We start from the raw sequence: 16,522 nt of genomic DNA, 5'->3' as shown, positions 1-16,522 counted from the left end.
GGGGTCCTCAAACTTTTTAAACAGGTGGCCAGTTCACTGTCCCTCAGACCATTGGAGGGCCGTTGAAGAGTGCGGCACACATTCCACACATGCGCACTGTGGGCCCAGGACAAGTCACCTGCTAAGCAGGACAGGCAGCAGCGGCAGAAACACCCAGCGGGGCCAGATAAATGTCCTCGGTAAGCCACATGTGGCCCGCTGGCCGTAGTTTGAGGACCCCTGCCAACAGCTTCATGAAACATGGTCAATCAATTACAGTGAATGTCTATTGCAACCAATTGGATGAAATGATGAGGATGCTTGCAACTAAGCAGCTGAGATTGTTCAATAGAGACAGTCCAATCCTCTTGCAAGACAATGCCCGATCACATGTCACACAAACTCTCTGTCATCCACCATATGCACTGGACCCTGTACCAACTACTGCCACTTCTTCCAAGCTTTAGACCACTTCTTGCAAGGAAAAATAATCAATTTTCAACAAGCTGTGGAAAACAACTTTCACAATCTCACAACCACTTGCTTTCTAGGCCTTCTTCGCTGGTGGCAAAAACAAGCTACTGTTAAGATGGCAAAACTGTGTCAATAATTCAGGTACATACTTTGATTAACTATACTGCTTCTTGTTTGAGATATAATAAACTACACTTTTGATTCAAAATCAGCCATTTATATTTAATGATCTAAATAAAAACTGCAGCAAAATATTTATTTATTTATTTATTTTATGAATGGCAGGATACTTTTATTTTACCAAAATCTAGAACTTGGGGCAAGTCAGTAAATCTCATCTTTTGTGTTTGATCATATTGTATTTTATAAAGCTCATTCTCTTTTCTCAAAGTCAAGAGTAGAAGATCAGAAAAAAGGTCCCTCACCCACTCATACACTTGGATTGAAAGAAGAAAAAACACTGCCCAATGTTGTTTTCCAGTTCTTTCAGATTATTTTTAGTAAGACTTGAAACTCACTGATTTCTTTCCACACTTCTAATCCCAAGCAGTGGAAATAGTTTGAAATTTCCTTTTGCAATGTGATTTTTTCCAAAGATTCTTTTTCCTTTTCAATCCAAGATTCTTGTCACTTAAGGCTATACATTTTCCTCAGTGTCTCACAGAGACTTGTCAACTGCCTCACAGGATTAAAAATGTCTTATAAAAAGGCTAAGTTTCTGCAGCTGTTCTTCATCTTCAAAGCACTCAGCAAAATCTGGCCTCATATTTTTTTGAAAGAGGTCTTACAATTTGCCCGTGGGCTCAACACCCCTGTTAAGAACTCTTCTTCTGCCAACCACCAGATATCTGTATGTTACAGGAGACTTACATGGTTTTTGTTCTGACGTTTACACAGGTTTTTAAACATTCTCAAGTGAAGAGGTCTTCAACAGAGTGAAGCATTTTTATAGAATCATCCATAAGTTTTTTGTTTATCTGTATGGGTTTTTCAATAGCACCTTTCTTTGAAGGAAGCAATCTGCTGGGCCATCAGTATATTTTTTTTCTTTCTTTTTCTTTTTCTTTTCCTTTCTTTCTTTACCACAGAGGTGAAAACTCTCACTGAGCCAGCTTTTGATGGGGCAAGTTATATTTGCAATATAGTGCCTCCAAGATAGACCTCTTTTCTAGACATAAAAACAAACACTTAATATTTTTCTGGCCTTTTCTTGTTTTAGTTAGCTCTTTGCAGCAGAAAAGATTTTCCTAAATCTTACCATAATCGAAAGTCTTACAAATGCTACAGCATATTTATTTTTGAAATCTGTGTACTCATCACCATGGATAAAGAAACTCTTGTTCTTCAGTTTCTTTACACAAAATTTCCTCTATATCATGTGGCTTGTTATCAATATGTTGACTTATTGTACTGTTTGAGAATATAATCTTCTCAGTTTCTCATACTTGCATGTGATAGGCTGAATAATGGCCCCCAGAGTTATCCCTGGCACCTATGGATATTAACTCTGTTCTATTTCTGCATGCCCATCTCTGTGTCATCTCTCCTGCCTTCCTAAACGTTACAAGAACATGTGATTGCATTTAAAGCCCATCTATATAATATAGGACAATCTCCTCATCTCAAAATCTTTATCTTAATCACATCCACAAATATCCTTTTGTCAAATAAGACGATACTCACAAGTTCCAGGAATTAGGATGTGGACATATCTTTGGAAGCCATTGTTTGTTTACCAGTGGACAACTTGGATTACCAGCCCATGTAAAACCCCTTGATAATCAGCTTTCATTGTAAAGATGGACATATTTCATGCTCTTCATTGTACTAGTGCAGTGAAATGATTCAGAAGATTGTAATTTGTTACCACTAGTCTTAGCAGAAATTTCTACAGTCTTAGGCTTCAAATATTCCTTTTTCATTTCAAAACTCATCTTCAAAAATTGCCACTTGTGACCATTAGACCTGTTGGTAAAACATAAATGCTAATGTAAAATGGAAGGGAATAATAAATAACTAAATGAAAAAAATTGTAAGGAATATGAACATTTCATAGTACAATTTTTAAAAAGCAGAGTAAGGGAAACCAAGAGTGCCTAAAGGTGGGGTAAAGGGAAGCTATAATTTAACAAAGAATAATCCAGGTAGGCCTCATTCAGAAGATGGTATTTAAACAAAGACTTGAAGGAGTGAGAGAATTAACTATATGAATCTGCAGAAGGACCAGTCTAGCAACAAGAATAGAAGTGGAAAAGCCTTGATTCAGAGGCACGCTGGGTGTATTCAAGCATGACTAGGGAGGCCTCATGGCTAAAGTCTCTGTATTAGCCACTGGACTAAAGGAGGAGGGTGAGCAGGAGGCAGGCTGGGAAATGGCGAGGCCAGGGAGGTGAGGGATAGGGGAACGGATCATCGGGGCTTCATAGACCAGGAGGGTTTTTGGCTTTTACTGTGAGTGGAAAGGGAAATCATTTGCAGGGTTTTGAGAAAAGGAAAGACAAGATCTAACTAAACTTAAAAGGTCTCTCTGGTGGGTATGTTGAGAATAGACTGAAAGGAGCAAAACCTTAAGCAGAAAGACAGCAGAAGGCTAATCCAACAATCCAGGGGTGGACCCAAACCTGTCCTGCAGCTTGTTCCCAAGGCCTATTAGAGACACTCCTAGGGCAAACAAAGAAGCAGAGGCATATCACTGATATGGTGAAAGAAATACCAAGCACAAATCTGGGAGGAGATCTCCCAGCCCTTTAATGCTAGTGCATGTAAGTGGACTCATTCACCTGGTGGGTTAGCCTACTAGAGAGATGACTGTTCCTAGGTGTATGAAGCAATTCTGATTTTACACCTGACTGTGTTAATGATAAGATCTGATCACTAGCAAGGCAGCACTGGGGAGACTGGCCAGGGCTGGTGAGACTAAGAAAGGAGAACCTAAAAGAGAGGGGAGACAATGGTGCTGAGGGCAAGCTTCATTCATTCAAGAGATATTTATGAGGATTTGGTATGTGCTAGGAACCCTATTAGGCTATAGAGAAAGAAAGATAGGAGGCATAGTTCTGACCTTAAGGAGCTAGCAATCTAGTTAAGGAGACCAAAACAAAATCAAATAATTGCAAAACAGTGAGGTATCCACAATATTTGAAGTATGAACTAGGTATAGTTATGGCACAAAGGACTCGTTGGTCAAACTTGTCCAAGAAATCAAGAAAGCCTTCACATAGGAGAGGACACTTTAGTTTAATAGGGAAGGATATGCTTGTCAGTTATTCAAAGGGGGCTGGCATTCCAGGAAGTGGAAAAGATATATAGACATCAGCTAAGATGTAAATGCAGATGTAGATATATTAAAATTGGTCATCTGAAAGAGCATATTCTCTCTTGGGCAGTGTAGGCAGTTGAAAATGGCTTGATTTTGTGTGTGCAAAGAAGAGTGGCAAGGAATGAGTCCTGAGAGACAAGCAGAGGCCAAAACTCAAAGGGCCTTGTCAGTTGGGCAAGGTTTGGCACTTACTAAATGTAATGACCTCATGATTTTCTACTCAGTATCAGTTTTGCCACTTCAAGTGGTATGGAAGCATGCTTGTGCAGCATTCAAGTGGTATGGAAGATTGTTCCCCCAGCTCTGGGAGTGGGTCTAAGCTGCTTTTATAATCCCATGCTCCTTGCCAGTGATTGGTTCAGGATCTCAGACTTAAACCAATCCATGGATGGCATTGCCTTAACCAGAGAGAGAGGTTCAGAAATTGTACACATGATGAAAATGAGCTAATGAAATTTAAGAAGTTCTTTGGTGGCTTCTGGATAAAGTGTTCTCACTCCTAAGAATGAAATGCAATGTCTCTCTCATTGGACATCATACTATCCTTTAATGTAAATATGATTCCCAAAACTGCTGGAGATGCCTCATAACTAGCCTGAAGAATAAAACTCACAATGGAGAAGGCAGACATGAGAGAATTTCAGGGAAATATTTCTGGAGCTGCTAGATTAAGTCAACACTGAAATGAAGTCTGCCTTCCCTCCGAACTTCCCATGACATGAGCCAAGAAGTTTTCCTGTTGAATTTCCTTATTGAGTCAATTTGGAATAAACTTTCCATTATGTCCAATATAATGGGTATACATCCCAGTATGGAATCATACTAAATCATATATCCCAGTATGGAAATAAATATTATGTTTATTTCAGAAAGATCATTCTGGTGAATTAGAAGGGGATAAAACTAGAGATGGGGTTTTAGCCAAGAAACAATTGAATTATTGAGAAATGACAGGAAAGCATACATTTAAGCTATACCACAGGGATGGGTGGGAAGAAATGGACATAAGACTATGTAGATGATGGAAAGAACATGATTTAATCATTGGATATAGAGATGAATAAGAAGGGATTCTGAATAGTTTCTAATTTTCTATTTGGGGAGACTAGTTGGTTAGTGGTAACATTCAGAGAGAGAATACGTTCAAGGCAAAATAATATTAATGGCTTGCTTCTTAATCTGAATAATGGGGGTAATTGTGCCTACCTTCTACAGTTGTTGGCGGTATTCATTGAGATAACATACAAAGAACCAGGAACATAGGAGGTACTCAAAAATAATAATTATGTTACACAATCCTCCTCTGATCTCCTCCATCTTGTCCTGTAAAAAAGAAATCTTTCCATTTTTCAAGAGTCATCTCAAATGCCCCCTCCCTTACAAAGTATTTTCTGCTCCCCCAAACTAGATGTAGTATTTTGTACCTGTGACACCCTTCCTGATCCCAACCCTGCATGCATCCCTTTCGTGAGACAGCTCAATCAACTGTGCCTTTTTTATCTTGCTATCTGCTGCACTCAAGAAAGCAGCACTTTACATGTAAAATGCACACATGCCAGCTTCTTGGGATGTTCCTAATTCCTCCGCTTGTTGGTTTACCTTGTCATTAAATATTCAGATAAAATTGGCTTAAAATCTCATCACCTTGTTGCTCCCAATCTTCCTGGGAATTCTTAGAAGCCTATACTGTGTAGTAGTTGAGAAAAATCAGACTCTAGAAACAGAACATCTGGATCCAAATCTTGATTCTACCATTTATTAATTGTGCAACTGGGGAGAATTATTGATTCTTTTCGTGCTCTAGTGTCCCCACTTTTGAAATAGGGATGGTGGTAATAACAGCCTTTGCCTTGTAGCATTGTCATATGAATTCAGTGAGTTAATATGTACAAGCCATTTATAACAGGTCCTTATACACAGTGCTATCAAAGCATTAGGTATGTCTTATATTTCATCTGTTGGACCCTTGACTCCAAATTCTTGCTTCTGGTGATATTTTGGCCTTGGCTGCAGAGGGTTAAGTTAATCAGTCACACACTTCCTTATAAATGGCACACTTTCTTCATTGGTCCATAAAGTCACGTCTTTCATTGTATTTACTAATTCATGTTTTCCACTCTCATTCTCCTCTCTCCCTCCATATACACCTTATGTATCTATTTGCATGTATTCTTGTAAAATTTTTATGGCTTCTTTGCATAATAGTGTAGATAATGATGTGCCTGGTGTGCACGTGTGTGTGTGTGTGTGTGTGTGTGTGTGTGTGTTCATCTGGCTGGAATTTCATTGAGCTTCTTGGGTCTGTGGGTTTACAGTTTTCATCAAATTTGGAAAATTTCGGCCATTATTTCTTCAAATATTGTTTTCTGTCCGTCCTCTCTCCTCACCTTAGTGGAACTCCGAATACACATACTATTGCTATTGCTCTATAGGTCACTGATGCTCTTTCGATTTCTTTACAGCTTTATTGGGGTATAACTGACATGTAATAGAGTATACATATTTAAAGTATATAATTATTAAGTTTTTACATATGTAATCACCTGTGAAAACATCATTATGATCAAGATACTGAACATAGCCATTACCCCTAAGTTTCCCCACACCCCTGTGTAATCCTTCCTACCTCCCATCCTCAACCCCTCATTTCTAGACAACCACTGATCTGCTTTCTGTCATGATAGATTAGTTTGCATTTTCAAAAATATAAATTGAATCATTACATTAGTGCTAATTTTTGTCTGGTTTCTTTCACTCAGAATAATTGTTCTGGGGTAGATCTATGTTTCTGCATGTATCTCTAGCTCATTCCATTCAGTTTGTGAGTAGTACTCCATCATACGGATGTGCCACAGTGTAGCCATTCACCTGTTGAGAGGCATTTAAGTTGTTTCTAGTTTGGGGTTATTACAAGAAAAAAGATGCTATAAATATTTCAATACAAGTCTATGTATAGACATGTTTTCAATTCTCTTGGCTAAATACCTAGGAGTGGAATGGCTAGATCATGTAGTATACGATTGTATGTTTCTGTTTAAGAAACGTCCAAAATGTTTTTCAAAGTAATTGTACCATTGTATATTTCTACCAGCAGTCTATGAGAGTTCCAGCTTCTCCACACCCTCACCAAAAGGTTAGCATTCGCAATCTTTTTAATTTTAGCCATTCTAATATGTATGTGTGTAGTGGTAGCTCATGTGGTTTTCATTTGCGTTTTCCTAATGAGTAATGAGGTCAAGCAACTTTTTATGCACTTATTTACCATCAGAACATCTTCTTTGAAGTCCCTGTTCAAACATTTTGCCCATTTTTTTATTGGTTGTCTTCTTTTGAGTTTTGAGCATTCTTTATATATTCTGGATACAAGTCCTTTATCAAATACATGATTCATAAATATTTTCTCCTAGTCTGTGGTTTGTCTTTTCATTGTCTTTGAAAAAGCAAAAGCTCAAATTTTTCTTTTATAGATTGTGCTTTTGTTATCATTTATCTGCAAAATTCTTGCTTACTACAAGATCACAAAATATTTCTCCTATTTCTTCCTCTAGAAGTTTTATAGTTTAAAGTTTTACATTTGTGTGTATGATCCATCTTAAATTAATGTATTATTATTGTGTAGGATATAGATTGAAGCTCTTTTTTTTGATATATTGATATCCAATTGGTCAAGCACCATTTGTTGAAAAGACTATTCAATTTAACTAATGAAAATTTAATAATAATAATACACTTGCCAAAAGTCATATTCTGAAATTTGCAATGATTCATATATGTCAAAACATTTTCAGGCTATAGTGGGAACAAAATTTGGAGTCCTATATTTTCTATTCAGTTTTGTAACAAAAGCCAGAGTCAAAAAATATAATTTAACAATTTAATAAGGAACCCAGAAAAATTAGGAAGTGTTGAGAATGACAAAACACTGAGGTGGTCATTACATCTTGTTTTATAAAGGTGAAAGTGGGGACATAATTACAAGATCACCCATTGGAGGCAATAAGAATGTAAACATTAAGCAAATAAGTATTAAAGTCCTTTCTTGTCACATTTATACTTGGTAGTATTTTGTTATGACAGAAATGTGTTTTGACAAATTTTAGTTACAAGAAGTTCCCTCAAGATATTGTTATTTGAAGATATTATGTATCCTTAATCTTAAGGCTATGTACACATAATGTTTGTTATAGAAAATATATTTGCTTGATTATTTTTTATAATGAATATACCACCATTGTGATAATTAAATTACTCTCTGTGATTCTACTTGCTTTATTCTCTAACTTCAATTGTATGTGCATAGCCTGACTTCACTAGTTAGTAGGAAGGTATTAAGGTACTTTGTCTTGCTTCCTACCTACAGATCTCTTTATAATAAATGTTTTAAAAATTTGCTAATATCGACTTGATATTTCTGATGAATATTTTAAAATTTGATGAATTTCCTAATGCTATAATAGGAGCAGATTCTGAACATTTTTGCATCTTTAGGGGACTGTTTATTGCCTTTTATGAGTACATAAATGCTATTTTGTGAAATAGTCCCGCGTATGTATTTCTAATAAATAGTTAACAAATTTGTGTTGTTCCTTAATATATTTTTTAAATTTATTTATTTTTATCTATTTTCTTAAATGGACAAAATGTTAGGTTTTTACTGTATACAACACAATGTTGTGAAGTACATATACATTGAGGGACAACTAAATCAAGCTAATGAATGCATCACCTCACATTATTACCCTTTTGTGATGAGAATAGTTCATATCCACTCTCCTAGCATTTTTCAAGAATACTATTTTTCAAGAATGGTGGCTCACGCCTGTAATCCCAGCTCTTTGGGAGGCTGAGGTGGGAGGATTGCCTGAGGCCAGGAGTTTAAGATAAGCCTGGGTAACATAGTTGAGACTTCATCTCTATAAAAAGAAAAAAGAATATAAGATATTATTATTACTATATATTATTACTATATATTATTATTACTATAGTGAGTATGTCACCATGTTGTATGATAGATCTTTTGAACTTATTCCTCCTATCTGAAATTTTCTATCCTTTGACCAACATGTCCCCAACCCCCTACCCAACTACTGCAGCCCCTAGTTACCATTATTCTACTCTCTGCAGAGTTCAACATTTTAAAATTCTGCATATGGGTGAGATCATGTGGTATTTGTCTTTCTGTGCGTGGCTTATTTCACTTAATGTCTTCCAGATCCATCCATGCTGTTACAAATGACAGAATTTCCTTCTCTTTTAAAGCTGAATAGTATTCCAATGTGTATTTTTTTTTTTATTTCGGCATATTATGGGGATACAGATTTTAAGGTTTCAATAAATGCCCATTCCCCCCTCCCCCCACAAATCTGAGTCTCCAGCATGACCATCCCCCAGATGGTGCACATCTCACTCATTATGTTTGTATATACCCACCCCCTTCCCCCCTCCCACGTGCCCAATACCCTATTACTGTAGTACCTATGTGTCCACTAGGTGCTGCTCAGTTAATACCACTTTGCCGGTGAGTATATGTGGTGCTTGTTTTTCCATTCTTGAGAAACTTCACTTAGTACTATGGGTTCCAGCTCTAACCAGGAAAATATAAGATGTGCTATATCATCATTGTTTCTTAGAGCTGAATAGTACTCCATGGTATACATATACCACATTTTATTAATCCATTCTTGGATTGATGGGCACTTGGGCTGTTTCCACAGCCTTGCAATTATGAATTGTGCTGCTATAAACATTCGAGTGCAGGTGTTTTTTTTGTAGAGTGTCATTGGATCTTTTGGGTAGATGCCCAGCAATGGGATTGCTGGATAAAATGGTAGATTCACTTGTATCGCTTTAAGGTATCTCCATATTGCTTTCCACAGAGGTTGAACTAGTTTGCAGTCCCACCAGCAGTGTAGGAGTGTTCCTCTCTCTCCGCATCCACGCCAGCATTTATTGTTTGGAGACTTTTTGATAAAGGCCATTCTCACTGGGGTTAAGTGATATCTCATTGTGGTTTTGATTTGCATTTCCCTGATGATTAGAGATGTTGAGCATTTTTTCATATGTTTGTTGGCCATTCTTCTGTCTTCTTTAGAAAAGTTTCTATTCAAGTCCTTTGCCCACTTTTTTTTTTTTTTTTTTTTTTTTTTTTTTTCTTAATGCACCCACTTGTTTGTGTGTGTGAGCATTTCTTAGTGCATTTTCTTTTTTTTTTTTTTTTTTGAGACAGAGTCTCGCTTTGTTGTCCAGGCTAGAGTGAGTGCCGTGGCGTCAGCCTAGCTCACAGCAACCTCAAACTCCTGGGCTTGAGTGATCCTTCTGCCTCAGCCTCCTGAGTAGCTGGGACTACAGGCATGCGCCACCATGCCCGGCTAATTTTATATATATATATCAGTTGGCCAATTAATTTCTTTCTATTTATAGTAGAGACGGGGTCTCGCTCTTGCTCAGGCTGGTTTTGAACTCCTGACCTTGAGCAATCCGCCCGCCTCGGCCTCCCAAGAGCTAGGATTACAGGCGTGAGCCACAGCGCCCGGCCCTTTGCCCACTTTTTAATAGGGTTATTTGATTTTTTCTTCCTGATTTTCGTGAGTTATAAGTATATTCTAGTTATCAGCCCCTTATCGGATACGTAGGATGCAAAAATTTTCTCCCATTCTGTAGGTTGTCTATTTACTTTCATGACTATTTCTTTGGCTGTGCAGAAGCTTTTTAGTTTGATCATGTCCCATTTGTTTATTTTTGTTGCTGCTGTGATTGCCTTTGGGGACTTCTTTATAAACTCTTTTGCCTAGGCCGATGTCTAGGAGAATGTTTCTAACATTTTCCTCTAGAATTCTAATAGTTTCATACCTTAGGTTTCAGTCTGTTATCCAGCGTGAGTTGATTTTTGTGAGAGGTGAAGGTGTGGATCCTGCTTTAGCCTTCTACAGGTGGCTATCCAGTTTTCCCAGCACCATTTATTGAAAAGGGATTCTTTTCCCCAGCGTATGTTTTTGTCTGCTTTGTCAAAGATTAGATGGCTATATAAGGATGGTTTTATATCAGGATTCTCAGAACTGTTCCACTGGTCAATATTTATATTTTTGTGCCAATACCAGATTGATTTAATTACTACAGCTTTGTAGTATAGTTTGATATTGGCATATTAATGCCTCCCATTTTGTTTTTGTTGCCTAAAATTGCTTTTGATATTCGGGGTCTTCTTTGGTTCCATACGAAGCGTAAAATGTTTTTTTCTATATCTGTGAAGAATGCTGATGGGATTTTAATAGGTATTGCATTGAATCTGTAGATCAGTTTGGGTAGTATAGACATTTTAATGATGTTGAGTCTGCCAATCCACGAGCATGGTATGGATTTCCATCTGTTTACATCCTCTGCTATTTCCTTCCTCAGTGTTTCATAGTTCTCCCTATAGAGGTCTTTTACCTCCTTGGTTAAGTATATTCCTAGGTACTTTAATTTCTTTGTTGCTATTGTGAAGGGAATTGAGTCTTTGATTTGGTTCTCAATTAGATTGTTGTTGGCGTATACGAATGCCTCCGATTTCTGTGTATTGATTTTGTATCCTGAGACTTTACTAAATTAGTTGATCAGTTCCAGGAGTTTCTTGGTTGAATCTTTGGGGTTTTCTAGATATAATATCATATCATCAGCAAACAGTGAAAGTTTGATCTCTTCTGCCCCTATTTGGATACCTTTAATTCCATTTTCCTGTCTGATTGCTGTAGCCAAGACTTCCAGCACTATGTTGAATAGAAGTGGAGATAGTGGGAAGCCTTGTCTGGTTCCAGTTCTAAGTGGAAATGCTTTCAATTTTTCCCCATTCAGTATGATGTTGGCTATGGGTCTGTCATATATGGCTTGAATCATTTTTAGGTATGTCCCTTCTATGCCTATTAAGTGTTCGTATCATGAAAGGGTGTTGAATTTTGTCAAAAGCTTTTTCTGCATCTATTGAAAGAATCATGTGGTCTTTGTTTTTGCTTCTGTTTATGTGGTGAATTGCATTTATAGATTTATGTATGTTGAACCATCCCTGCATCCCTGGGATGAAGCCCACTCGGTCGTGATGGATTATTTTTTTGATAAGTGTCTGGATTCAGTTAGCTAAGATTTTGTTGAAAATTTTTGCATCTATATTCATTAGGGATATTGGTCTGTAGTTTTCTTTTTTTGTTGTATCCTTTCCTGGTTTTGGTATCAGAGTAATATTCACTTCATAAAAGGTGTTGGGGAGGTTTCCGTTCTTCTCGATGTTGTGGAATAGTTTCTGCAAGATAGGTACTAGTTCTTCTTTGTAAGTGTGGTAAAATTCGGGTGTGAAACCATCTGGACCGGGACTTTTCTTTTTAGGGAGATTTTTAATTGCTGTTTCTATTTCAGCTCTTGAGATTGGTCTGTTTAGGAAATCTATTTCTTCCTGGTCGAGCCTAGGGAGGCTGTGTGTTTCTAGAAATTTGTCCATTTCTTCCACATTTTCCAGTTTGTGTGCATAAAGATTTTTGTAGTATTCATAAATTATATCTTGTATCTCTGTGGGATCAGTTGTGATATCTCCTTTTTTGTTCCTGATGGAGCTTATTAGAGATTTCTCTTTTCTGCTTTTTGTTAGTTTAGCCAATGGTGTGTCAATTTTGTTTATTTTTCAAAGAACCAACTTTTTGTTTTATTAATCTCCTGAGTAGCTTCCCTGTTTTCAATCTCATTTAGTTCTGATTTGATCTTGTTGATTTCACTTCTTCTGCTGGGTTTGGGGTTGGTCTGTTCTTCTTTTTCCAGCTCTTTGAGTCGTTTCGTTAGATTGTCTATTTGTGATCTTTTTGACTTTTGGTTATAGGCATTTATGGAGATAAACTTTCCTCTCAGAACTGCTTTAGCTGTGTCCCAGAGGATTTGATAACTTGTCTCTCCATTGTCATTTTCTTCATAGAATTTATTTATTGCCATCTTGATTTCTTCATTTATGAAGGAATCATTTAGTAGGAGGTTAATTTCCATGTTTTTGTGTAGAAATGTGAGTTTCTGTTAGGGTCGATTTCTACTTTTATTCCACTGTGATCTGAGAAGGTACATGATATGATTTCTATTTTTTTTAATTTCTTGAGGTTTACTTTGTCTCCTAGGATATGGTCAATCTTAGAGAATGTCCCATGAGCTGATGAGAAGAACATATATTCAGTGGATTTAGGGTAGAATGTCCTGTAAATGTCAGTCAGACCCAATTGTTCTAGAGTTTTGTTTAAGTCCATTATTTCTTTATTAATTTTCTGTTTGGAGGATCTGTCTTGTGCCGTCAGTGGGGTGTTGAAATCTCTGGTGATTATGGAGTTGCTATTAATCCATTTGCTTAGATCCAGTAAGGTTTGCTTTATGAAACTGGGTTAACCTAAGTTGGGTGCATATATATTTAAAATTGTTATCTCTTATTGTTGAACTGTGCCCTTCACCATTATATAATGACTCTTTGTCTTTCACTACTTTTTTGCTTTAAAAAGTAAATCGTCTGAAATTAGAACTGCCACACCAGCCTTCTTTTGGCTTCCACTTGTCTGGAATACTGATTTCCACCCTTTTACTTTTAGTCTATATGCATCCTTGCAGGTTAGATGTGTTTCCTGAAGACAGCATATACTTGGCCTGTATTTTCTTATCCATTCAGCCAGCCTATGTCTCTTGAGTGGAGAGTTTAAGCCATTCATATTTATTGAGAGAACTGATAGGTAAGGTAGATTACTGTTCATTCTGTTGGGTTGGATGTTGTTGCTTTGATTTCTCTCTTGAGCCATTGTATTATCTGGCCTTTAATCTTTGGGTTTTGGTTGTTTTTATATTCGTGAGTTTTTATTATGGTGTTCCGTGCGTAACACTGTTTTGAGTACTTCTTGTAGGGCTGGTCTTGTCTTGGTGAATTCTCTGAGACTTTGCTTGTCTGAGAATGTCTTTATTTCTCCTTCATATATGAAGCTTAGTATTGCAGGGAATAAGATTGGCGTTGGCATTGTTTTGTTTCAGAAGAGTGAGAATGGGGCCCCAGTGTCTCCTTGCTTGTAAAATCTCATTAGAGAAGTCTGGTGTTATTCAAATTGGCTTTCCCTTGTATGTCACTTGCTTCTTTCGTCTTACAGTTCTTAGAAGGGCCTCTTTAGTTGATATTTTGGTCAGTCTGATGACTGCATGACTGTCGTGACATCTTCCTGTTTGCATTGAATCTCCCAGGGGTCCTCTGAGCTTCTTGAACTTGTATATCGAGATTTTGAGCAAGGCCTGGGAAATTTTCCTCTATTATATCTTCAAATAGCTTGTCCAACTCTTGGGTGTTGTCCTCTTCCCCTTCTGGTAACCCTATGACCCTCACATTAGGTTTCTTCACATAATCCCACATCTCTCGTAGGCTTTGCTCTTTTCTCTTGTTTCTCTGCTCTATCTCTGTGACTGATTTATTTAATTGGAGGGTGTTATCTTCAATCTCTGAGATTCTTTCTTCTGTTTGATCTACCCTGTTCTTGAGACTTTCCACTGTATTTTGTAGTTCCCTGAATTGATTCTTCATTTACAGGAGTTTGGTTACACTTTTCTTCATTGTGTCGATTTCTTTAGTGAACTTTTGTTTCAGATCCTGGAGGCTTTTTGTGGTTTCTTTGTGTTGGTTAATGAGTTGTTTTTGCAGGTCGTTGAATTTTCTGATGATCCACATTTGAAATTCTTCTTCTGTCATTTTGGTTGCCTGATTTTGGTTGGTGTCTGTTTCTAGGTGGCTGGTGCTCCTCTTTGGGGGTGTGTTTTCCGTTTGGTTCTTCATATTTCCGGAGTTCCTTCGCTGATTTCTTCCCATGTCCATCAGTTGTTTCTTTTCTTTAGGTTTTTGTTTGGGTATTCACACGCCTTGTTTAGTTTCTGAGCCGGTAGGTGGTGTCTGTGGGTGAGATTCGACCACTCCCTGTATAATGAGTCAGTAGGTGCCGTGAAAAGGCTGTGCAGGATGTCCTCCCTGTCAGTAGATGGCGCTTGCTTGTAGGAACAGGCTATGCTGTTGTTTTTGTGTCCTGTTATCAGCTCTTGTTCCTGTAGGGAGGCACTCTAGTGCCTCAGGTGGTCGGTGGGGCCCTGGGACTTCCAGGTGTGTCCTTTTCTCCCCCTCAGTGAGGGCTGGTCTAGGAGAGAGTCTGGGCGGAGCTGGGTTGGGTAAGCCTGCCCTCAGGCACCACCAATGCCATTAGCAGGGGTCAAAGTTCTGTTCTCTGCTTCCAGGAAAAGCTGTCAGGGAGGGGCTGGAGTGGTCCCGCTCAGCCAGAAAGTCTGCGTGTGGGGTGGGGCTGTCTGAGACCCGCAGTCTGGAGCGGGCCTGGCTTCTTTCCCCGTTCCCAACTCTGCAGCTCCTCCTGGGCTTCTGCCAGCAGGCCAGACCACAAGCCACCAGGCCTCCCCAGACTGTGATGCTGGTGGGAAGTTTCCCTGCTAAGGAACTCCACCTGGGCTGGGTGTACGGCCTCCTTTTGGGAGGAAGGTTTTCTTCCAGGGTGCTGATCTGCCCCTAAAGGCACACACACCTCAGTAAGGTGTTCACGTATATCCCTTTTGTGCCCCGGGCAATGCTAGACCTTGGTGCACAGGATCTGGTCTGCAGGTCTGACCTCTGGGCCCTGGAATTCAAACTATATCCCCACCAGGGAGAGGAGTGCCGGTCCCAATTCACCCATAGGGAGCCCAAGCTGGGTCTATGTCTCTCAGCCTCTGAGTCTGCCCCGTTCTCCTGGGATCACCGTGCCAGCAGCACCTGGGATGGCTGGCGGGTAGGGAGCTCACAGTCTGAGTTCCCCTTAGTCAGCTGTAGGGTCCCAAAAGGGAAGGTCCCGTTCCCTAGAGGTGCCTCCGTCTGGTGGCTGTATTGTCTCTCTGGGAAGCCATGTGTAGGGTGGGCGGAGGGGAGAAGGAGGCAATATGGCGCCTGCCACGTGGCTCAGGTCTGTTAACAGGGAGGTGCCCTGAGGGATCTGGGAGCCTGGTGCTGTGTCCGATACAGGCTTACCGCTCGCTGGCAGCTGCCGTCATTGCTGGGCTGGTGTCCGCAGGTCTCTCAACTCGCTGGGGAGCCCACCAGCAGTCCCAGATGCAGTGGAGGGGAAAGGTGACTGATCTACCTATCCTTGCCGCTGGTCTCCGGGCTGCTCCAGCGGTCTCAGCTTCCAGTTCTCCTCCGCAACCTCTTCCCGTGGAGTTTCCCGGGGTCTCAGGTACCCCTCCTTCCGGCCCTCGTCCGCTGTATGCTCGTCTTCTTGCTTCTTTTTTCTAATTTCTGCTAGAATCTGTCTTTTCTGCAGAGACACTGTCTGGTGGTGTTTCTCGTCCGCTATCTTGATCCAATCTCTCCATTGTGTATTCATACCACATTTTGTTTATTCGTTCACCAACTGATGGAAACTTAGGTTGATTCCATATCTTGGCTGTTGTATTTTTTTGTTTTTTTTTGTTGTTTGTTTGTTTTTCAGTCTCCGTAGAGACTGTCAAAAATTGCCAATGCCGACTATATTTCAAGTCGTCATGGCGGGGTATTGGGAAAAGTTTTCAATTAGCAATAATCGCGCCTCGGATAAACCTCATTGGCTACGATACTGCCACTGCGCAAAGCTTGGCTGTTGTAAATAATGCTGCAGTGTACATGAGAGTGCAGATATTTTTTTGACATACTGATTTGATTTTCTTTGGATATATACCTAGTAGTGGGATTGCTGGATCACATGGTAATTCTAT

The 16,522-nt window shown here is 39.1% G+C and overlaps 1 protein-coding gene and 1 non-coding gene across 2 annotated transcripts in view; both read right to left on the bottom strand.

Moving 5' to 3' along the window:
• Positions 1–16,522, bottom strand: part of UAP1 (UDP-N-acetylglucosamine pyrophosphorylase 1) — a 246,640-nt gene that overhangs the window by 117,516 nt on the left and 112,602 nt on the right. The gene's annotated exons all lie outside the window — the stretch shown is intronic.
• On the bottom strand, positions 16,261–16,401 carry LOC142869648 (U4 spliceosomal RNA). Its single transcript, XR_012918228.1, has one exon. It is a non-coding gene; the product is annotated as a U4 spliceosomal RNA (small nuclear RNA).

The sequence above is a fragment of the Microcebus murinus genome, chromosome 2 (genome assembly GCF_040939455.1).
Source record: "Microcebus murinus isolate Inina chromosome 2, M.murinus_Inina_mat1.0, whole genome shotgun sequence".
Taxonomy (NCBI): Eukaryota; Metazoa; Chordata; class Mammalia; order Primates; family Cheirogaleidae; genus Microcebus; species Microcebus murinus.
The sequence above is the reverse complement of the archived record's forward strand: the minus strand, read 5'-3'. Positions and strand labels throughout refer to the sequence as shown.